Genomic DNA, 25,147 nt, shown 5'->3' on the forward strand with positions numbered 1-25,147 from the left:
TCAACCAATGGCAGCACGAGTTCTGCCGGGAGCACATGCCCGCCGGTTCAACGGCGAGTTTTCCTAGTTATTGAAGAAAGTTAGGCTAATTGGGCTGGGATTGAACTAGGACTGCAAATCGCAGAGATGAACCATCGTACTAAAAGCAACGAATCCGTCTCGCCGGAGCACCGTTGATGTTGGATCCGGTGACCCTGCGAAACATCTTGATTCTTGCATAATACAGATGGGATAGGAAAAGCATAGGCAGAGAGAAGTCACTCGGAAACTAGATTTGTCAATTGGGCCAAAAGCGTCTCAGCCACATCTCTCTGTGTGGGCCTGGCTCCCGTGTGTTACAAGAAGCTCGATGTTACAAGGATTGCCTTCCAAGTTGCATATATGAATGATTTTTCTTAGAATTTTTTGCGATCAAAATGAGGGTTTGTTGCATGCACACAAAATTTTGTTACACGTGTGTTTTAAACATTGCAATGTTTTTTTTTTGCTTGATTTGACATACCGTGAAAGAAATGTTGCGGCGGTAGAAAAGAACATTGTGGGATGGGGTTTTCTGTTGCGATGGTTAGACAACCTCATATCATGAGCTTAAGTTAGATCAGACGACTAGAGAGGCTTCTGATTTATCCACCAAGTCGGTCGGGTGATGTCTAGTGCTATCCTTGCATCATGATTCATGGCTCACGGGAGGTGCCATGGCCTCGTGGAGGAGCAAGAAGCCATATGTCTCAGAAAAAAACTATGGGGGAGGAAGCATAGACACATGTGAAACCACCATAAAACCCTGCTTTGTAGCTAATTTGTTTTATAATGCTAAAAAGCTTAAGAGTAGGGGTGGGGGGTGGGGATGCCTTTGATTCAAACGAATTCCATGGGACTTTTGGAGGACTTCCATACTTAGGATCTTTTTTCTATGTACTTCGTTTGATTTAGGAATGGAATCCTTGCCATTTTTTCTTAAAGATTACATTGCTCTATTTTTTGGAGATTTTCTTTCATCCACTCAAGCCTCTTGGTACAACTTATTTGTTTTTATTTGATATGAAACACTTTTTGATGCAAATTCCAGCAGTTTTTCAACCATGTATGATTCAACTAGATAGGACACCCTAATCACACGAGTTTTCTTATATTATATATATTTTTTAGAATCTTACAGTCGGAGATGCCCCGAGTAATACCAAAATTTCTCTTAGAAAATCCCATACACGGTGACTCCTGTCTAGGGGGAAAAAGTCAGTTCAATAAATAGTAGAGAGGAGATATGTGAACTTTTAGGATCACCCATCGATTCTACAAGCCAAGGAACTCATATTGCACGAACTAGCTAAGAGCATCGCCAAATCTAGACCAAATACCCAAATTTTCTTTTGTATTTTGATCCAAAACCCCTCTTCAACGACTCACCAATGGTCTAAGAACCATTTTTATTTCCTAGCCAACCATATTTTTCCATCCAAAATGCAAAATTTCCAAAAATTGGCAATCCATTCTCCAATTGCCAAAAGAGCCCAACCCACGCGGTAAGAGCCCAACGCCCCAAGAGGGAAAATTCTCGCCCAAGATGTTGCTCCCGTTGCTTGGTGCCGACGTTATCGGCCACCACCACTGCCATGGATGGCTACCCCAGCCTCTCCTCCCCTCCCTGCCTGTTCCCCTCCCATACTTCTTGTTGGAATTTCGTCTAGACCAGCCCATTTATCCTATTGCATAATTCCTGAAATCTTAGAGGGCTAATGACATATTCATGCAAGGCATGAGGTGTGATAAAAGTTTAGTCTCATATTGCTAGTTTAGGGTAAATTGAACCTCCTTATAAGAGGGGATGTTCTAGTTGTTATATGAGCATATGAGAAGAGATGTTCTACACGCGCGCCCCCTCCTCCTCGGTCCACCTTACCTCGCCTCGTCACGACGCACGTACTCCATGGATTGCGGGAATGAGCCTCGAGCTGAGATTTATTTTTATCACGCACGAGTGAAATATGAAAGGTTGCACATAAGCTAAAACATTTTGCTATTGTGGGAAATGAATACGGCTGCCACCTATTCGCTTCACCTCCTGGCTCTTTGTTTCGTCTTTTGTCGGTGCCTACTTTCCTTTCTCTTTTTGTGCCTATAAAAAGAGGTCGCTCCTCCCCAAAGACACGTGCCACAACACAAACACCATAGGTTTCTCTTGGTTCCATAGCTTTGCGCTGATCAAGGTCTTCACCATCCGGTCTTGCGGCGTGCACCGTGAAACGGGATAGTAGGCCTCCGAAACCCCGCCTCTTGTTATCATGTACAAGAGATCGGCGATAAGATTTTCGGGGAGCGCTTCTACGCGATTACTGATTTCATCACAAATGCAGACTAGTTCTTCCCCGACATCAGCAGCCTCTATGGGCAACAACACCGATAACGTGAATGGGTCTTCTTCCTCTGTCCGGTATGTCATCATGCTACAATTTCTTGTTCTAGCATCAGGATTATAATTTTTTTTCTCTACTATCTGCTAGATGGTCTGTCTACTTTATTTCCTTTACTTCTACTCATATTTTATCTACTGTTTTTTCTTGGTTAATTTATGCGGAAAATTCCTTATATTTCTCTGTAAGACACTGAGGCCAGGCTAAAGGCTACATAGTGCACCGATTTGGCTCTGCGGCCACATCTAGAGGGTCCCACTTTGCTGGAGATGAAAAGTTGGGCACCGCCACCCTCCCTCCAGCCGTGTTAGTTCCAAAGCAGACAAAGAAGCATCCCCATGAATCCGCGGTGACATTGTACGCATCCAAGAACGCTTTTGTGGAGGACATGAATCCACCATCGATGGTCATTCTCGCGCCTTCCTCTGCACTATCAGCCCCTCAAGGCCATTGTTGCTCGTAGTGTTCGTTGAAATGCATCAAAGTTATTTAAAAAATGGTTGACTGAAATTTCATGTGGTTGCATTTATTTATGCAAGAGATTTTTTTTACATTGAAAGCATTTATATGCAAATTATCCAAAATTTACATGTTTTAGCATGTACTTTTTTTCAATTGTCATGTTAATTTTTTTTGCATGTAGTTTGGAAGACGAGTCCTTTTTGCATTAAACTTATAGTGCATCGGAAATTCCATCACCACAATTTACGTAAGATTATGCATCACAGGAAAAAATCTAACGTTGTATATGATGCCCCCCATAGGGGGTCTCACAGCGATTTGCACTTCTTAGCCGTTGGATCTTGCTTGATGCTAGATCTTGGCCGTTCATTGTTTGCACCGTGGCCGTATAAAAGGAGCGCCCCAAAGTGAGAAACCCTCCCACGGTGAAAACCTAGCTGCATCCTCGCACTCCCCACTCCCCGCCGCCTCTCCTTCTTCCACAGCCAAATCAACAAACCAAGAAAACAAACCAAGAAAACCGTAGCCGCCTCTCACTTCGTCTCCCCTGCAATATCTCTCCCCCAATCTCCACACGTCCTCCCTCCCCCAATCTCTCTTCCTTCCTCTGCCACTCTGCCAGACCCAACAGCTGGTTGAGCCACCTCTATCCCATCTTCTGGCCGAGCTTGTCGAGCCGTCGTCACAACCAGCAGCCACCTCACCACGTGAGCAGCAACATCGTGCTATGGTCCTGGCGGCTGACGCGGGATAGAGAGCGGAGGCGGCGCAGGAAGGATGAGCACACAGAGGTGGTGGAGCAGCAGCGGTATAGGCGAAGACCCTCTCCATCATCCTCTGGCTCTAGGCTGCTAAGGTCCTCATTGACCAGAACGAATCTGGAAAGGTTCTCTGGTCTTGATTTGGCTCCTCCCCTCTCTCTTCCACTCCCCATCATTTTTCGTTTTTTGTTTGTGTAGATGTTTTTGTATCCATGCGTATAGGGTGTTTGAGAAAAATCCAAGCACCCTGGAGGCACAGATTATTTTCTTTTTATGTATGTTGCCTACTCAATAATTCACTTCTTTTGAAAATTGGCTGCAGGCAATGGCCCATATAATATGTGCATTTCTTAGTTTTGTGACTTTTATTGGAAAGCTATAACAACCGCGATGTTTGAGTACATGTAGGGAAGTAATATGTGTTAGATTGTTTGAGACACCCATTAAACAATATTTCTCATATTGGAAGCTCATATGCAGGTCTCTTGGTTATTTGAGAAGTATTAGATGATTCCAGCATCCGTCTTGCCCATCAAGAGTAGGTTTGTTCTGCTGATCAAGAGCGTGGTGAGCAAGGCATTAAGGATGCCAGCAAATTGTCTCTGAGTAAATTATTGGTGAAGTTTGTGGTAGTCGGCCATGTCCTGGCAGCACCTGGGGACAAAGTATCGGCATCGGTGGTCTCGCCGGCTCCACATTGTCCTAGGTATGCTTGATTCAACCTGGACTTTTATTTTTATTATTTCAGCAACCGTCTGAAAATCTTCGGCTGTTGTGGTTTGCAAAATTTAATCTCAGTATCTTCCTATTTTTGTTTATGCAGAATTATTGGTGGAAGAAGCATCAATTTGTCCGAGCTTGACGCCGGATCTTTATTTGGTATGTCCATGCGCAGGCCACCTCTCTCGCTGCTGGTTTGCTGCCGCACTCCGTCTCTCCTCTCCTCGGTGCTCAACCCGAGGAGCGTGGGACATTGTTGCACGCCCCTTTTCCGTCCTCTGGCTGAGGTACAAGCGCAGGCGGGTCTGGCAGATGACGGCCAGGTTCTGGCTGATTGTGGGGGTGGTTGTTCTGTGGGGGTCTTTGTTCTCAGCGACAGGGAGAGGAACACCAACCTGAACGCTACAAGTTTTGATCATGGTTGAGGTGAGTTTCCAGTCAATTGGCTTCTCGGTTTCATTAGCTGATTTTGTCATGTTTCGCATTCCATCAAGGACGCATCGTATCTTGCATGTTTGATGTTTAACCATACAATCTTACTGTTGTAAGGGCCGCTCTGTCCATGGTCACCGGGAGAGTCATCTCCCTGGTTGTGCTCTTGCCTCAAATCGACCAGCGGATGTTAGACACAGTTTCCTGTGTTGGATCTGACAAGGAGGTGCCAACTCTCTCACCGTGTCTTTCTAACTCTAATAGATGCATCTCAATTTATAGTCCAGAAATTGATTTGTTTTTCTTGTGTGATGAGTAGGTTTGGATTGGCTCTCCTATCTCCTACATCTCCATTTATTTTCGGAAATTGATATGGGTTATCCTTATGTAATGAAACAATTTAGATTAAACATAAACTAAGGTAACTCTATTTTCACTACATCCTACCATTTGACCAAATGTATGCTTGCTCAAAATGTTCTCATTCAGATGCATGTCCGCTTCCCTTTCTCATGTTTTGTCTTATACTGTTTTGGTCTTTTGGTTGAGCAGAGATAGATACAGACCAAAGTTAAGTTGTTTGCTTGAGTAAATTAGGCAGCGGCATGGCCTCTGCCTCCTTATAGTGAGACACTGTGAAATGGAAGGTATAAGTATCAGCTAAATCTTTTATAGTGGATCCCTTTATATGTTATGTATCAACAATGTTTCCTTTTGGCAAGGTTAATAATAATTATGTGCCCCGACAAAACTGATTCATCCTCAGTTGTCTGTGCTTCAAGTCTTCTTTGAAAAATGCAAAATTCTTGTGACTGGTGGTGGATTGTGTGTTCAGGTTATATTGTGTAAAATGTAAAAATTGCAAAATCTAACGTGTGTTTAGGTTAGACTATGCTAATTCAATCATATTGGTATTCTCTGGTGTTTCGCTATGGCGGCTTGCGCCCCTTCATATTGTTGGGGCCAATGCGAATTGCATATGGTCATACTGCAATTAGTGTTGCAATCTACTTATATTTTTGGCTTTTCACACTTCCTCACAATTTTGTGACCATCGGAGCATTGCATATGGTGGCACTGCAATCAATTATGCAGTCCACTTTATTCATGCCATTACTGTAGGTGCGTTATCAAACCGATGGAGTTCTGTTTAGACACCTTTGTTCTCTTTACGATGAGCCTATGGTACATAGATCCTGTGAACTTGGATCTTGATTGCCTTTGTTTTTGATGTTGCTAACATCAAATTCATCAGTGTTAAGTAGGCATGTAAATTTCCCCTTATGCTATATCTTTATCTGCATACATATTTCTTGCTCTAGATAATATATCTTATTTATCTGGGTATATTTAATTATCGCTGGTATTTCTCTGGCAATTTTAGGTGGTACCTATTTTTGTCATTAGAGAAGGAAATATTTCTCAGTTTCCGCTATTAACTTGTGTTTTATTCTCCTACATGATAGGATCATATCATAGGCATAGAGACATTATGCATTGGAGGGTGAGAAAGTTTACCCAAGAGGGCTGCATCCATATGACAAATAAGTTTCGTTCTTCCCTTCAGAATGATACATATATCCAAGGTTTTTGAGCCGCCAGCCCTCCGGCTTGGTGATTAATCTTAACTGCCCATGGCTTTTAATGGGGAGGATATATTATCTGTAAGTAATAATGTATGATATGTAAAAAGTTAAATTATGTCTCTTGGGTATGTGTACTTACAATTTCAGTGAAAGAGTACTTTCAAAGTACACGTACTACTTCAGATAGAATAGTTGTAAGTGGTTGTCTATGAAGTTCTGTGAGCTTAAGTTTCCCTCTGTAGTGCTACTAGGCTTAAGATGATGCAAAGACTTTTCTTTCACACGTAATATTTTTGTTTGGCTTTTGGTCTGCGTACAAGGGGGGGGGGGGGGGGATATCGTCATGATATGATGTTCCCATATATAAATTTATCTTCCGCTGGTCCAACTATCTAAACAGTGGGAGAGGGAAGACCAACCAGATAGCTGAAGAAAATTACACCATTAGATCAAGCAAACTAGACAATAAAATAAAATACACTTTTGGACATTCAGAAGCTGGCCTTGACCGCTTCCAAATCAACTAAGTTTCTGCGGAAGGTTCTGATTTAAGCGAAGGTGACCAATTTCCTGGCAACTATGGGAGTCCCTCGCCACCATAGTATGAAGAGCACCCTGGATGATGAAATCATCTATGCCAGTGATGGTCGGTGCTCTATCACATACTACATCTCGATTTATGTACCATACTTACTATGTTCAGTGGTGTGAGTTTATCCTGCCATAGTGCCTAAAGCACAGTACTTTGTTTGAACTGTAAGGTAACCAGCTTGCTGCCATGCTTGTATGTGTTTATCATCTGCAGGTATTACTTTGCTTTCAAATGAATCACTACCTGCTGTCTACTACGTGTCTCCTATTTACTCTGTTGGTCCTCAGTTGTCAATTTACCGAATATAACTATTGAAGTTTCTGAATTACTTTCAAATGAAGCAGACTGACACCATTATCATGTGTGCAGGTGCATGCTGATCTAAACCGAGAGTTAACTCACTATGGATTGGTTTCCGCAGTTGGGTGTTTCATCTGGATTGCTTCCATGTTAACTGTGAATTTCCTTGCTGGTACTAGACCTGACGAGGAGGTTTTCGTTGTCATCTCTAATGGTGTGAGGATTTCTTACATATGTATATTGTTATGGGTTTTCTTGTTAAGTGTGATTAAACATATTGCTATGCACTCCTATATTTGTATTTTTGGTAGCCGGGGAAAGCACTATGGGCTGTCTGTTTTTTGCTTTTGGTTTTAATCACTGCAATATCATGTTTAACAACATAATTAAGTTGGTGGTCCTACCTCAATGGTTCTCTATCTGTCTGAAGTAACTCTTTGTTCTGTACAACTTATAAGTAACAGTGTGCTGCATGTTATGCTGATGGTTGTTTGATTCGTACATGTGTCAATGTAGGATCAAATAAATTGTCTTTTTGTGTGTTCCTAGGGAGCCATGGAAATTTCTCACGCTTCCTTATCATAACGTTTTACAATGAGTTTACCAGTGTTGAGGACCGGGGCCATGTGTTATTTTTCCGACTTTTTTCTTTGCGCTACTTTTAAGTTGCTTGCGATGTTGTTTGCTACTTTTAATTTTTCAGTCATGCAGGCTCTAGCTTTAATTATTCGCAGTATATTCTTCGTAGTGAGTGGTCACACTTTACCCTACTGTGTGAGTATTTGAATTGATTTCATTTAGTCTTCCAATCGGTTACTCTGGAGAGCTAGAGTCTCGCAAGTTTCTAACATTTTGCTTTGACCTGAACCATACCCCTCTATTTCACATTAGGTTTTCAACCTTTTGTTTGATACTATATGATGCATTCATATAGTTTAGTTTAATTCTCTTTGTTTCCCCTAGAATTTATTATAAATTGGTTACCCTTTCAACAATCAGGTGCATCTTTATTTTTTCTACAAGCATCATTTCCTATCACCAGATTTATAACTATGGATTTTTTGATTCATGTGAACAGATAAATCATTATCGAAAAAAATGTGAACAGACAAATGAACTGGGTCGTGGGGCCTAAAATTAATCTTTATTTGGTCCATCAAGCGTTCAAGTTTTTTAAAAAATCTGTGCAAAGAAGATTGCTCAAATTATTGTTTCGTTTCTCTTATTAATGTTTTCTTGGTGAACTTTATAATTGGTGGTAGTTTGCACTGAACTTTTCTACTGCAACCACATAGGTAATTAAATGCACAAATGATGCAATGCTAGGTATACCAGATTCTGCTCTCTCCGTTTTCTCTAAAAATCTAACTAACTTCATCTTGGTTTGGCTTTATTCGGTGTCCATGGTCGTATGAACCTGCTCTTCTAATATTTTAGCCACATGAACAAAAAGTTCCAGTTTTACAGACATCATATTGTGGCAGTAGGTATTGTCATGTTCATGTGAGAATTTAAGAGAAAGGAGATGAATAAAATGTGGTTGGTGTATATGAGCAGTGACACAAATTAGATCATGAACAATACTGTATAGATCCATATTTTGATCGCCCAACTAGGAAAAAAAGGAATTATTGTATATTTGTCAGCGAAGATGTATCAGTGATATGTGCTAGGTAAACAAGCTTATACATGCAATAAATTGCGTTATGCATGTGAAAATCCATCTTAGTGTACAGTTTTTTTTTATTACATGTAGTCATGTAGAACAGATGTACCACTTTAATATTCAAAGGTGAGATTACTGACTGGCGTTAGAAAGAGAGATGATTCTGTTCTATTAAGTTGTGCATTCTATTTTGATGAAATATAATTACAAGGAGTTTATTCCTAAAATAACTAAATTATATTATCATGGATGTTGAAGGTTATTTCCCTCGCAGCAAAAATTCAGCTTTTTTATTCGATGAAATGCGACCAAGGCTAGAGGGACAAGTTCAATGCCCACTGGCTATTTGAGGCTATTGGATAAAACACAGCTGGATGTACTCTTTTCTCTCTATTTATCCATATATTCTGATGTTTTCCCTTGATGTATTCGCAGTTCATTGATTGCTTACTAGGAAAAGTATTGTCTTAGGTGCATGCATTAACCAAGGACATCATATTCAAGCTTGGGACCTCTGAATTCAGACCTACTACCAAGACGATTTTATTTTATTTGTTACGTTTTTCTAGCACAAATGATCCTCCACCACTTACAGATGCTTCACTCTATTGTCATAATCTGCATGCTTTCCCCATTCCTAAGTAGCACCAGATTGCATCTCTTCTTTTCCTATACATGAGATTTTGTTATTGTGAATTTTATACTGATAGACAATTATTATTAGTTCTTCAAATTGCTAGAATAGTTTGACGTAAAATATATTAAGTTAGCAGTACAAGTCGATATATGTGTTGCTTCCTTTTCTCCCTTTTTATGTGTCGTTGGTAATCATCTACTCCTGCTTGTGCATTACAATTGTGAACCTTTTGTGTGCTTGGAGAGTTTCTCCATGCATTGTTTGCTTATGTTTAAATTCTCGATGAAAATATGGTTCCATCTGACGAAGATTCTTTAGTTCTCGGGACCTAACCAAAATTCAAATGCATGGACATTTAAGGTATTGTAGAATGGACAATTAAATTGCTTTACATTTATGGGATTCTCTTACCTTTTAGGCAGCTGTATTCATTTATCTTTTTATAATACAATTCTTTCTGTAGATATACATTGGTATTTTGAAAGACATGAGTTGTTGAATAATTTCTCTATTTCATTCCACATGTATTTGCAAGTTATAATAAGTTTGAACCAATTAGCGAGCTTTGTCTATCACTGATGGATGCCGCCTTTTATACCATGTCCTTGGCTTAAGCACCTTGTGTATAAGTTTCTTTGATGTTCCTTTGGACCACCAAGTGTTAGTTGCCATAATATGATTTCCTATTTCTATAATTGTATATAAGCATTTGCCACTCTATCATGGTTTCGTGTATTCTATCTAATTTCACCCTATTGATTTTGTTATTTAAATTCTAAGAAATAAATTATCATTTTCCCACCTTATTTTTTATTATTGTTATACAAAATGTAAGTCACCGTAAATTTCACGGGATCGTGCGCCAAGGCGCACATCTAAATCTAGTTGTAATGTATGATGGCGGGTGTGTTGTTTGTGGGGAAGATGGTGAGGGTTTTGTTGAATCTACTCCATGTAGGTCAATGAGAGTATCAAATTTCACCACAGATGAAGATGATGCCTTGTGCAATGTATGGGAAGTTACCGGACTAGATGCAATTAACTGGAATGAACAACAAACCAACTCCTATTGGGAGCGTATCCATGAGCACGACAAGCTCATCCACAAGGATGGAAAGCCTATAACACAAGTTTATGTCCAATGCTGTTTCCAAACCATAAACATTGATTGTTTCAATTGGTCATCTTGTGTGGCCATTGTTGATAGTCTCGACCCAAGTAGGATTTTTTTTTTTGAAGAGAAGTTGATGGGCATGATCAAGTACTTACATTTGAACATCTATTGTGTGCATTTGAGGCTAACTTGATTTTCATATTTGTAGCAACACATTGCTTATTAATTGTAGATTTCAAACCAAAAAAGAAAGGTGGAAAGAAAGGGAAGGGCTTCACTTTGAACCATTGTTGGAAAAATATCAAAAAATGATGAGAAATGGAAGAACCGCCTCTAATGAAATCCCAACCAAGAAGAAGCCTATCTCTAGCTCGGTTGGAGAGGGCTTTGTTGCTAACACCGATGATGAAAGCTCAAGTAGCCCCACTCCTCTCTCCTCAATTAACACAAAGACGCCGGATCGAATGAAGAAAGAAAAGAAGAAGATGACAAAGGATGGAGACAAGGGTTAGATGGAGTCATTGGAAGACATGATAGAGTTTACGAAGGACATCGCTTCTGTAAGGAAGGACCTGAAAGACTAAAGAAATGGATGAGAGGAGGGAGGCCGAGTAGATGAGAACCGCCTCTGATTAGAGGAGGGTAGCGGCCAAGAAGAGAAGGTTGGTGGCCCTAAACACTTGGTGAGATTGAGGAGAGATATGTGACAAATGATACTCAATATGTTGGAGCATGATCAAAAGATCATGTTCATTTACCCCAATGGTCATATGAGAAGGGCCAAGCAAATTTTGAGCTTTGTTGTGACCAAATCTTGTTGCTAAGAGAGTTCTGTGGGTGGCAATGGTGGCATGGGAGGCAATGATGGTAATGACAATGGATGGGGTGGTGCCATTTGAGAGAGCTCTATGGTAATGACAATGGATGGGGAGGTGCCATTTGAGAATTGAGGCACCAAAGATCCTCCAAAGATTTCAAGTTGTTTGCGGGTAGTACTTGCCGACATGGTGCCGCGGTACCTGCGGTGATTGAAACGTGGTACCGCAGTGGTGTCGGTGGCTGGTGTGGCATGAGACCGCGCATCGATCTACACGTTGTAGATGGGTTAGCGGAAGACAGTGGAGGCAGGGACATCCAAAGCGAGTTTGTTGGCGTCGTTTTTTGGATATGTTGGGCCAATTTGTGCTCTTTGTCTAGCATGGGCCGATTGGTTTTTTTTTTTATTTCGTCGGGGGCTGGCGATGGACTGCCATCGTCATGCTCGATGGTGTTCTTGGGTGGTCTGGGTTTGTATGATCTTTGTAATGGCTTTTGCTAGACTTTAATGTTTTAAGAGGAGCTCTAGCAGCTACCGTAAAACGCGAACTGTAAACGGGCAAGTTTAGTTCGCGGAAAACATGATTTCGGTGGCCGCGAGAGCACATGTTGTTTCCCGGTTTGTGTTTACGGTAGCTGCACTGCGCCGTGGACTGTAAAATGAAACCATATAGCATAACTGAATTTCGACAATTCATGACAATGTTTGCAAACTTGTTCGCATCAAATCACACCCAAAAAAAGATCAACACATCAATGCAAGGCACGCTCAAGCCGCACCGGCTTCCTCCGAAGCGCCTCCACCGAATGCAGCACCACCACTCGCCGTAGCACCTTCACCGGTTGCAGCACCACCACTAGCCGTAGCACCCTCACCGAATGTAGCTTGGGCCATGGCTTGCCTCCACCTTGCGATGATCTCCGTCCTCCTCAAGTCCCACCACTCTCTAGTGAATGCATCCATCAAGCTTGGATCCATCGTCATTGTTTGATTCTCCTCGGTGATACGTCTCAAATGTATCTATAATTTTTGAAGCTCCATGCTTGTTTTACACCAATTCATATATGGTTTGCTTAAACTTCGTTGCACTTTTACATGATTTCCGGCACTAACCTATTAACAAGATGCCAAAGTGCCAGTTCCCTGTTTTATGTTGTTTTTGTATTTTAGAAAGGTTGTACAGGAAATACTCTTGGAATTGGACGAAAAAAAGCCAAAGTCAATATTTTACCAAAACTAAGACGAAGTGCAGAGGAGGGGGGGTCGAAGAGGCGCCACAGGGCGGCCAGACCTGCCCTTGGCGCGGCCTGGCCCGGGCCCACGCCAAGGGGAGGTGTGGGCCCCCCAGGCACACCACCGACCTAAATCTTTTTCCTATTTATACATCTTCTCGGGAAAACCCTGGATATCCGAGCCTCCATCCACGAAAAGTTCCGTCGCGGCCGCCATTGCAGAACCCATCTCGAGGGGTTTTGAAGCTCTTCCTAGCACCCTGCCGGAGAGGGAAATCATAGCCGGAGGCATCTACATCACCATGCCCGCCTCCGAAGTGATGCCTGAATAGTTCATCCATGGACTATGGGTCCATAGCAGTAGCTAGATGGTTGTCTTCTCCAATTTGTGCTTCATGTATAGATCTTGTGAGCTGCCCTACATGATCAAGATCATCCTTATGTAATCCGACATGTTGTGTTTGCTGGGATCCGATGAATATTGTATACTATGTTGAGGTCGATTATATATTCATGTCATATGTTATTTGTGATCTTGCATGCTCTCCGTTGATAGTGGATACTCTGGTCAACTAGATGCTTGTGACTCCAAGAGGGGGTATTTATGCTCAATAGTAGGTTCATGCCTCTAGTTTTCTGGGAGAGCGACAATAATTTCTAAGATTGTAGATGTGTTGTTGCTACCTCACTGCAAGTTGGGGCAAAGTACTTTGTGTGTGTTGTGTGCAGGTTCCACGTTGTTGCTGACGCCGGTAGTGCGCCCTGCCACTAGTCAGCTAGCAACACCTTCAGAAGTCACTCCTTTCTCCTACTGGTCGATTAAACCTTGGTTTCATACTGAGGGAAAACTTGCTGATGTGCTCATCACAACTTCCTCTTGGGGTTTTCCAACCGCTTCCACAACAACGCTCAGCTAGATTGTCTGGTGCCATCACTGGAGCACCATCAATATTTTCTGGCGCCATTGCCGGGGACCTGAAGAAAAGCTACACCACAGAGATTGCCAACTCCCATGGCAATTGCACTGACAACAAAGATTTTCTGGCGCCGTTGCCAGGGAGAAAGAGTAAGGGGAGTCTCTCATCTCCAATCTCTTTACTTTGGTATAGTTTGCTTAGTTTACTTTACTTTTTCTTGTTTGCTTCTTTATATACAAAACACAAAAAATTAATTTTCTCTTATAGTTGTCTTTATATCAAAAAAGCAAAAAAAATAGTTATTATAGCTGTTATTTCTGTAGCTTAGTTTTAATTTTGCTAAAATGGGTTCTGCTGAAAATACTAAGTTGTGTGACTTTACTAGAACCAGCAACAATGATTTTATTTGTACACCTATTGCTCCACCTGCTCCCGAAGCATCCTTCTATAAAATTAAACCTGCTTTATTAAATTTTGTTATGAAAGAGCAATTTTCTGGTGTTAGTACTGAAGATGCCGCTTCTCACCTTAATAATTTTGTTGAACTTTGTGAGATGTAAAAATATAAGGATATACGTGGTGACATTATTGAATTGAAATTGTTTGCTTTCTGTTTGAGAGGAAGAGCTAAAGATTGGTTGCTATCTTTGCCTAGAAATAGTATTGATTCTTGGGTTAAATGCAAAGATGCTTTTATTGGAAAATATTATCCTCCCGCTAAGATTATATCTTTGAGAAGCGACATAATGAAATTTAGACAATTTGATAATCAACATGTTGCTCAAACTTGGGAAAGAATAAAATCTTTGGTTAAGAATTGTCCCACTCATGGACTGACTACTTGGATGATCATCCAAACTTTTTATGCAGGACTAAATTTTTCTTCAAGAAATCTCCTGGATTCAGCTGCTAGAGGTACCTTTATACCGATTACTTTGGGGGGGGGGGGTGCAACTAAATTATGTGATGATATGATGATAAATTATTCTGAATGGCACACCGAGAGAGCTCCACAAGGTAAGAAGGTAAATTCTATCGAAGAATCCTCCTCCTTGAGTGATAAGATTGATACTATTATGTCTATGCTTGTTAATGGTAGAGCACATGTTGATCCAAATAATATATCGTTAGTGTAATATCCCAGAACAAGGACCAACGAAGCGTAGATTTAGAAATGGGATGTGCATTTCATCGCAAAACGGGGGAAATTTTCGTGCCTTATTGCATAAAGCCTAAGAGGGATCGAGGTTTCTCTCTCGTTTCTATTAGGGTTAGAGCAATGTGAGTGTTATGAATTTCAACATGACCTCTTTTGAAACTTACAGATTTGGGAGAATATTTGATTTAGCATTTCAAATTGATTTCAAAACAAAAGGAGTAATAAGGAAACAATATATAAATGAATTATGAATCTATAATTCAAAAACCACATCACACATACACAAACAATTCATAAGTGAATATTCAATTTACACAAAAGCTCATAAGTAAAACCTTGAGCTGTATTGATCATACACACAAATTACATTGTATTTACAATATTCAATATACATGAATGGACATAATAATAAATAAAATAAAATAAGATTACAAGTATTGGATCATATACAAAAATCCTAAACTAGTAGACTTGAATTCTTTGTCTCTGGATGAAATGGAGCTTGAAACCTGCAAAGGAAAAGAAACTAGCCAGGGGGTTAAATGCAAGTGTCAATGACACTTGCCAATGTCCAAAACCTTGCCAGAAGCAAGATAGGCACCAGCAGACCAGAAGTTTGAGCAATGATGAGCTCAAGTTTCAATTCCAAGCACACACACAACTCACAAGCTGTTGTGCATGCTCAACAGCAAGACAACCAAGGCATTGTCATCCAAAGTGCACATGCATGTGTGTCAAGGCGAGAGAGAACTGCTGAGCGCGGAGTTGATGAAGGATAATTTATGTGCAACGTTGAGTGGAACCCCAAGAGGAAGGTATGATGAGCACAATAGGAAGTTTTCCCTCAGTAAGAAACCAAGGTTTATCGACCAGTAGGAGAAAAATGTTCTCTCGCGAGGTGTTGCGAACCAACTCGTGGCAGGGCGCACTGCCGGCGTCAGCAGCAACGTGGAGACCTGCACACAAACAACCAAGTACTTTGTCCCCAACTTTCAGCGAGGTTGTCAAGCTCACTGGTTTTGCTGAAAACAAAGGATTAAACGAACCGTGTGGAAGAAGAATTGTTTGCAGAGAACAGAATAGAAAAATGTTGTAGAGGATTGCAATTAAAAGAAGAAGGACCGGGGTCCACAGTTCACTGGAGGCGCCTCCCCAATAAAATAAATATGCTGGGTAAACAAATTACAGATGGGCAATTGACAAACATAGATTCTATGCTAATGGTTGGTGTAGAATACATGCTATGAAAGTATGCAGGTATTACAACAATATACATAGACCATAATCCAACTGCATCTATGACTAATAATCCACCTTCAGGATTGCATCCGCGACACCCTCTAGTATTAAGTTGCAAGCAACGGACTATTGCTTTAAGCAATGTGTGTAAAGTAAACGATGAAACTACCCTTGAATAGAACACCGCTGTTTTCTCCCTAGTAGCAACAACACATCTACAACCGTAGAGAACAAGGTCACTTCCCATGGTTAAATAGAGGCATGAACCCACTATCGAGCATAAATACTCCCTCTTGGAGTCGCTAGCATCTACTTGGCCAGAGCATCTACTAGAAACGGAGAGCATGCAAGATTATAATAACATAATACATAATCTCAACCAAAGGAATCTCTCTATAAATCGGATCCACATCAAACCAACATGTAGCAATTACAAACAGATGATCTTGATCATGTTAGGCAGCTCACAAGATCTATAGATGAAGCACAACAAAGAGAGGACAGCCATCTAGCTACTGCTATGGACCCATGGTCCCGTTGAGGACTACTCACACATCACCTCGGATGAAGACATGACGATGTAGAGGCCTCCGGCGGTGATATCCCTCTCCGGCACGGTGCCGGGATGGACCACAGAACCCTCCCGAACTAGGGTCTTGGTTGACGGCGACGTCGAAACTTTTTGTGGATGGAGGCTCCCATCCCTGGGATTTTCCCGATACGAGGAATAAATAGGCGGAAGGGCAGAGCAAACGAGGCGACGAGGCGCCAGTACATGGGCCAGGCGCGACCAAGGGTGGGGTCACGCCTGCCCTATGTACTGCCATGTGGCAGCTCTCCTGCGCGTGTCCTTCTGGCTCCGTCTTCGTCCCAGAAAAATAAGACTCTGGGCTTTTGTTTCGTCCAATTCCGAGAAACTTTCATGTACAACTTTTCTGAAACACAAAAACAGCTGAAAATAGGAACTGGCACTGCGGCACTGCGTTAATAGGTTAGTCCCAGAAAATGCTAAAAAGTGTGGAAAAGTGCACATAAAACATATAAGAATTGTAACAAAACAAGCATGGAGCATAAAAAATTATAGATACATTTGGGACGTATCAAGAACCACTAGGAAGTATAAATGGACAAAACTAGCTGAAATAATCAACCTAGTCGACCAGATAGACATGAACCAGTAGCTAGCAGTGAACAATAGCAAGTTCATCTCTGTTCTTGCTCAAGAACACCAAAACCAACCATAGAAATCATCCGGTGATCCAAACCAGCCAACCAAAACCAGCCAGAGACATGGGAACATAAGCAAGATCATCTAGGATCTAGGAGGAGAAGGACAAGTGATCAAAACCATCAAGCAAAAGCTCAACAGAAACCAAACATGACTATCTAGGAGCTGGAGCAAGGTATAACTGATACCTGGAGTGGATCCAATGGATCCAGTCCATTTCTTAGCATGACACAAAGCATAAGCATGAGAAGATGCTCATGAGGGGTTATCATCACTTGGTTTTGACCAAGGATTACTGGCAGAAATAGAGCAGCTAGATCCAAATACCATCCAGATACTATTCTTGTTCAAATAGATAATTATAGATGCACAGATAGCAAACCAATAGTGTAGTATCAAGATACTAGAAGCTAAAGAGACCACCTAGCAAATTCCAAGCCAATAAACCATCAGATTGTGCATATTTTCTTCACAGGCAAACACAGTGGCATTCATATGAACTATGATACCCTACTGTGCAAGCAAAGATGAGTTTAGCCAACAATAAATGATCCAATTGTGAGAGCAACCCAAGCAATAGCAAGGCTACTGTGGTCACATCAACCACAAGCCATCTAGTAAACCAAATTCATAAGTCATCATTATCCACAAATGGATTCAAACTTTATTTATCTTCCAATTGACATTGGAGATATTATTTCATACAAATCCACGCATATAATCAACACTGCATAAGCAGTTCATACACAAATAATTCACCAAGGCATGAATACAAGATAATCCATCAATTGACAAGCAATAGCATCACTGGGAGGCAACTAGTAGCATGACCAATTGCATCCTAGCCATTGAATCTTGTTCAATGTGCTATGGACATCAATAGCAACTCACCAACATATGAGCAGCAGCTAGAGCAAGCCTAAACCATGACAGTAGCTAGGGCAAGCACACAAGTTATCCAAGAATAGAACCTGTAACCTAGCCAGTAGCATTTGTTGATCAAATGGACCAAATAGATCATATACATAGCACATGAGAGCACCACTGACATCACAAGTGTCAGCAATGCTAGCCACTGTCAACAGCAAAGGCCACCAGTAAGCATTTGAGTAACACAGGAGCATAAACAGATAGGATAGGACTAACACAAGGAACCAGTAAGCATTTGAGTAGCACCAGAGCATGAACAGGTAGGATAATCCTAGCTCAATCGACTAGTAGGAATCAAACAACTGTAAGCATAGCACCAGTAGGCCTAGACAAGCAAGAGCATGGCTGCAGTACGCATAGGCAGGGTATCAGGGGAGCATCGCAAGCGCAACAGCAGCAGTAGCACAAGCATTGGATAATTCAGTAGGCAGAGCTCGAGCAAAGGGAAGAGATGGAGTAGAGATAGAGGTAGGAGGTGAAGCAGTAGTACCTGGCGATGTCCATGGCCGCGTCCATGGCGGCACGGTGGGACATGCCAGCCACGGCGGTGCCAAACCGCGGCCATGCCGGTTCCAGCCACGCATCACCACCATAGGAGGCGGCAAGCAGACGAGCATGTCCAGGAGGCGCAGATCGACGAAGTTCGTCGATGAACTCGTCAACGCCTGGCACGGGCGAGCTTGCGCATGGCCAGTAGAAGAGGGGAAGATCAGATCGGCGTGGATAGGAGGGAGCGTCGTCGTGCGCTGCGTTGAACGTGACCAGTGGCGAGCCCTAGGACCGCCGGAGACGGCCGGAGAGTGGCGGCGACCATGGCGGCGACGCCATCGCCACAGGATCGCCTAAGCGATTAGGGTTAGGGTTCGCGAGTGAGAGAGAGAGGGGAGTGGCCGGTGGGCCGACCGACGGACCTGGGCCAGTGTAGTTCAACCAGTTGGTTGACCTGATTGGTGGGCCCAGGGGCATTTTAGTCATTTCACATATTTAAATAACCCTTGAACTTTGAAAAAAATCCAAATAATTATAAATACCTCTAAAAATTCAAGAAAAATTGGATTATTATATTAAAAATGATTCTTAACCAGAATAAAACAAGAAATGAAATGAACAACACAAGTTAAAATTTTGAATTTTTTGAATTTAATTATGAACTTGGAATTTTAAATTTGCAATTTTCCTTTGATATAAAAATCAAGGAAAATTCCAAATGAATCTGAATATTTGTTTATCAAATATTTTCAAAAGAAAATTCTATTATTCCAAGTCCTTTTGTTTTAAAGGATAAATATTTTCCAAAAAGGAAATATTCTAATATTCCAAAGCCTTTCTCTTATTTTCAAAAGGAGAAAAACTCTATTATTTCAAATTCTTTATTTAAATAAATATTTTCCAAACGAAAATTCTATTACTCTTAAATCCTTTTCTTTTTAAAGAAAACCATGTTAAAGGATTTAAAGGACTTATAAATTACTGCCAAAGGCATAAATATTTAAATCAAACCTAAATCATCCAAATCTTAATAAATATTCGGGGGAAAGGGATTCAACATGAAATAATGCACCCATGCATGCATCATTTGGATTTTATAACATTGTCCTTACCGGACAATGATGCTTCTTTACAGAACCCGAGGTCCAGGTTCCATCCAACATATTGAACTGCATTATCTCGCAGTCACCAGGCAAGTTCACCCTTGCTCATGTCATATTGAGTATTTTCTATCAATGTACTCGCAAAAGTACTATATTTATCAATTCTACATTGAAAATAAAATGTTACTTTTCCAATTATGAATATGACTATGTGGTGGGCAATGGAACCATGGTATGTGTTTATGGTGGAGGTTCCATTGCAAGGGTTCTACTCATCTAGGACTAATCACCAATGCCTTCTAGTGATTCTAGCACCGTAGATTTCGCGTTAACCATGAGATCTATAATGGCTTTGGGGAAGTGTCAGTTGTATCTTTTTTGTTCTGCATATCAACGGAGGGTGGGTATGCAGGGTCACGGAGAAGGCAATGATTGGCTTGGATCTTACACCTGGCCTCACACCAAGTAAGTGTGGACGAGAACATGTCTCGGTTGGTATCAAGGATAAGTTATCTTATGGGAAAAGTAACACACCTCTGCATAGTGTATTAAATTGTGGCTTGTCACTCCCTGTTCCGGGAAGGGAACTACGAAAGCGGCAGGAAAGGAACTCCGTGAAGTTCTAGTCAACCTGTGAAGACTAGCGGGCATAGTTTTCAAAATAAAATAAACCTTTTGAAGAAATGTTTTCGAAATATGTATTGACCTGAGATTTTCTGATCAATGGTCGTAGCTAGTGCATAAAACACTTTTTTCTCGTTTGAACTTGCTGAGTACCTCTGTACTCACTTTCTTTCGACACCCTTGCTAAACTGTGACAATGAAGTGGAGGCGAACGATGGATCACCAGAAGGAGACTACGAGCTGGTCTACGAGGAGCCTGATCTGTCAGGAGGAGTGGAAGGCGTGGACTACGGAATAGTCTACGGAGCTGACAACACCGAGGCAGAGGAGTAGAGTCTTACCCTAGACATCTTAGAGCCAAGCATCATAGGAGCTTACCTAAATAAGTTGCTGAGCTCAGTATGATCCTTAAGTTTGAGTTTTAAGAGTACTTTAGTAGTATCTTAGGGTGTTCTCATCGGACCTGTGAGAATACGAACTTGTTAAGACCATGTTTGTAATATAATCTAGAGTGTTATGACCTGTAATGTTTCTGTTGTACCACTCCGAGGAATGTGATATTTGTGACGAAGTCCCTTCATGAAGATCATATCAACGACTTGTATACTACAACATGTAGTGGTATGCTGGGTCACCGCAGCTATCTTCTTTGGTTGCTCAAGAAGACCATGTTCATGTGAATTTCATTAAAAACTACAATTTCAACAACAACGCTTATAAGAATAATTTAGTAGCAACAATTATATGACGTATCCTTCTAATAGTGGTAATGGTTATTATGGTAGATCAATTCCTAGTGAGGGAAAGATATTAGAAGTTGAAAAGGTCACTAAGAACTTTATGCAAATGCAATATGAGCAAAATAAAGTGTTCACTAAAACCATGGAAGAACAATCTGGTACGTTGAAAAATATTAGGCATCAACTTGAGAATTTAAATAGGGAAATTTCTGGTTTGCAAGTCAAAATTTCAAATGTTGAAACTAGTATTTCCTCCTTATCAGAAGCACAAACTTCTTTGATTAATAAAATGGCTGCTAAACCAATAACTATGGATGAAAATCCCTTTGCTACTGCAAATGCCATTCAAGTTAGAATCGATGAAAATGTTAGGATGTTGGCGGAATTGCATGCTAGGTGGGAAAGAGAAGATGAAATTGCTAGAAATAATAATTTGACTAAAATTTGTACCATCACCACCACAAGTAGTAATGATGTTTAAAATGCTATCCATTCTCCTACTATTAATGGTAAAATAAAAGATGTAGGAAAAGTCCCCGCTCCTTCTACAAAATTGCCTAGAACCACTGAAACTGCTCCTGATAAGTGTGCTAAAAATTTTCGGAGTGTGGGAGACAAGAGTCCTTTCACCTTTGATAAAAATGAGTTTGATTTTGATGATTGCAATATCTCTGAAGTAATTAATTTCTTACAAAATCTTGCCAGAAGTCCTAATGCTAGTGCTATAAATATGGCTTTTACAAAGCACATTACAAATGCTCTTATGCAAATTGGAGAGGAGAAATTAAAAAGCGAAGCCTCTATTCCTAAAAAAGTTAGAAGATGGATGGGAGCCCATCATTAAGATGAAAATAGATGGCTTTGATTGCAATGCTTTATGTGATGTTGGTGCAAGTATTTCTGTTATGCCTAGAAAAATCTATGATATCTTTGAATTGCCACCGTTGGAACAAATTTATCTGTATGTTCATCTTGTTGATATTGTTGCAAAAACCTTTCGGGAGAGTTGATAATGTTCTTATTATGGTTAATCCTTGGTCCATGTTGATTTTTTTGTTCTGGATATTGAACGCAATGCTTCTTGTCCAATTATTTTGGGAAAACCGGTTCTTAGAACTGTTGGTGCTACTATTAACATGAGAGATGGGATTATTAAATATCAATTCTCACTCAAGAAACATATGGAACACTTCCCTAGAAAGATAAATAATTCACCTTATAACTCTATTATTAGAACAAATTATGATGTTGATGCTTCTTCACTTGATAATACTTGATGCTCGCACTTATTCTGAGCCTAGCTGAAAGGCCTTAAATAAAAGCACTCTTGGGAGATAACCTATGTTTATTTTCTGTATTTTGTATTTTTGTTGGGTCTTGAAAGTTATTACCTCTGTAATAACCTCTCCTTATCATTTTTATTTCGTTTTTGTGCCAAGAATAGCCTCTAATAGGAAGAAAATAAGATTTGGAGAAGTTGCTGTCTTGAAAACAGATTTTGTGCTATTACCATAAACATTCAAAATAATAGCAAGAGTGGAATTTTGAGCTGTCATATTTTATGCATATGCCCCAGGTTATTATCTAACTTTCTTTAGTTGACCACTTTTCGAGATGAGCAACAAAGGATTTTTAAAAAAAAATCGATCTTTACCTATTGTTCTGTTTTGACAGATTTCTGCACTATTTGCATTTGCCTCTTAAATATTTTTCTTTTTGAGTTCTTGTGATCAAAGAGCTTTTTGAAAGGTTGCTACAGTAGCTAATCCTTTAATAGATGATTGATATATGTTAGTACTGAACCCAAGTGTATTTGCTTATTTTGATTGTACTAATGCTGCTAACAAAGAATTGTGTGAAGTTTTGTATGAAGAAAGTTTTCAAGTACTGTAGGGAGAGAAGAATGATGTGATGAGGTAAAGAATGGATAAAATCTCAAGCTTGGGGATGCCCCTGCACCCCAAGAAATATTCAAGAGGTACAAGCGTTAAAGCTTGGGGATGCCCAAGGCATCCCCTCTTCATCAACAAAGCAACATGTCATCTCTCTATGCACTATATTTTTATTGCTTCATACGATATGTGTTGTTCTTGGAGCGTCTTTATTTTTATTTTTATTTTTATTTTTTGTTTTGTTTTTTTTATTTGTTGTAGCATCTGTTGGATCCTGGCACATTTGTTTTGGAAAAGGACTCGCTCCTTTTTAATCGCATAGAACACTCTAGTTTTCGCTGTTATTGTTCTGCGAGTGTTCTAGTTTTCTGGTATTGCGTTTAGCTCTTGTTCTTTCACTTAAGTTTTGTTCAGAGCTCGTTAGTATTGTTTATTTATGTATGATTAGCTCTCTGGTCCATATTGTATTTCATCTCTGAGAGTTATTTCAAATAAGTTGGTTGGTGTTGGATACGAGTAAAATATTTGATGACTATAGTGATGCAAAAGAAAGCTTGTCTAGACTGTGGCATAGACTTTGGCATGTCATGTTGGATATTATTGTTGTCATATGCTTAGTATTTTATTATTGTAATATGACTTGTCTCAAATGGCTGAGAGTGCATAATGTGTCATTGAAAAAATCATATGTTGTTTCTATCATAAAAGCATAATATTGTGGTATTCTCCTTTGATGCTTTATTGGGTTGACTTGGCGCATGCTTATGCCATGTTATGACTATAACCAGTCAACTAAAGCCTCTATGATCATTTAATTTTTTATTTGTAATATCACTTTATGCTTTGATTGATAATGTTTTGTCGCTATGCATGATTATGGATATTATTGCTCTCTTAGTTGGTCGCTCCCAGTCTTTTGCTAGCCTTCGCATGTGCGGCTGTGCTGAGTATGATCTGTACTCGTGCATCCAACCACCATTAAACAAAGTTTGCCAATTTTGTCCACCATATCTACCTAGTAGCATTATTTCTATTCCAAGTAATTCATCATGTTTTTATTTATCTTCTAAATTAAATTTTGGCATGAGAAAATTAGTCAGTAAAGCTCTCACGAACTTGATGGCATATTTACTTTCTTGCAAGTAATAAACTTGATCATTGTGACTATCTTATGAAGTTTATATGTTTGCAAATTTCAAGTTGGGAGTTAGTAGAACCATGCTTTCATGGGGAACACTTTCGATATTGCACTTATATTTAGTTGATGCCATGTTCTTTTGTTTATGGATGCCTAGCGGTGCGAAATAAAATGGAAACTGATAAGTTCGTGGAGTTTGTATATGAGTTAGAGAAACGCCTAGGCCGCTAATCTAAGCCATGCATCATTCATGGTGGAAATTTACAGCTAAACCATAGTGAGCATTCTATAAAGCATTTGCAATAAAAAGCTCTACTCATAGTAAATAAAAAATTGCTGAGGTGCTCATTTTCTGTTTGTCTTGTCATTTTGGCATGAGATTGCTCTTACAAGAGTACCTCCATATCATGGGGCAAGAGGTACCCCGTTGGCGGTTCTCAATGATACATGTATACTTACAATGACAAGAACTTATTTGGGTCCTAAGTTGAGTAGCATGATGTTTAGGTACTCGCATTTAAGGGGCATGAGATTTTCAACTTGTGATTTGCAAGCATATAGCTCAAATTTGACTCACATTAACTTTAACCATTCAATATGCTGATGATAGGGGCAATGAGATCTCAAAGCTAATAAGTACCATACTTTTTGGAAGGTTTATAAAACTTGTTTATCTTGCTTACTCTGCAAAGAGTCTCTCTCCTTTTATTATTATGTCGAGTCTTCATCTTCTACTTTATGCACCAATTAAGAGAGCATAGTTGTCATTCTTAGTGCAATGTGCATAGTCCCAAAGTTATTATTGATTTATTCATGATTACGCTATTGCTTGTTCTTAAATTACTTGTATCTAGTCACCCTCTGAACTTTAAAGGTGTCCTAGCATTTATGTTTTGCCATTCCATAAAGGACATGTTGAGTACCACTTTGTTATGTTTACTCTATGCTCCTAAACAAA

The 25,147-nt window shown here is 40.2% G+C and overlaps 1 long non-coding RNA gene across 2 annotated transcripts; it reads left to right on the plus strand.

The window, feature by feature from the left end:
- Positions 1-3,322: 3,322 nt before the first annotated feature.
- On the plus strand, positions 3,323-7,697 carry LOC124669799. 2 transcript variants are annotated; one of them, XR_006992331.1, is made up of 8 exons: positions 3,323-3,759; positions 4,115-4,340; positions 4,458-4,780; positions 4,904-5,012; positions 5,106-5,207; positions 5,339-5,433; positions 6,253-6,450; positions 7,334-7,697. It is a non-coding gene; the product is annotated as an uncharacterized LOC124669799 (long non-coding RNA). The 2 variants fall into 2 exon arrangements; XR_006992330.1 differs by having other exon boundaries at positions 5,339-6,450.
- The last annotated feature ends 17,450 nt before the right edge of the window (positions 7,698-25,147 follow it).

This window comes from Lolium rigidum, chromosome 7 (genome assembly GCF_022539505.1).
Source record: "Lolium rigidum isolate FL_2022 chromosome 7, APGP_CSIRO_Lrig_0.1, whole genome shotgun sequence".
Lineage (NCBI taxonomy): Eukaryota > Viridiplantae > Streptophyta > Magnoliopsida > Poales > Poaceae > Lolium > Lolium rigidum.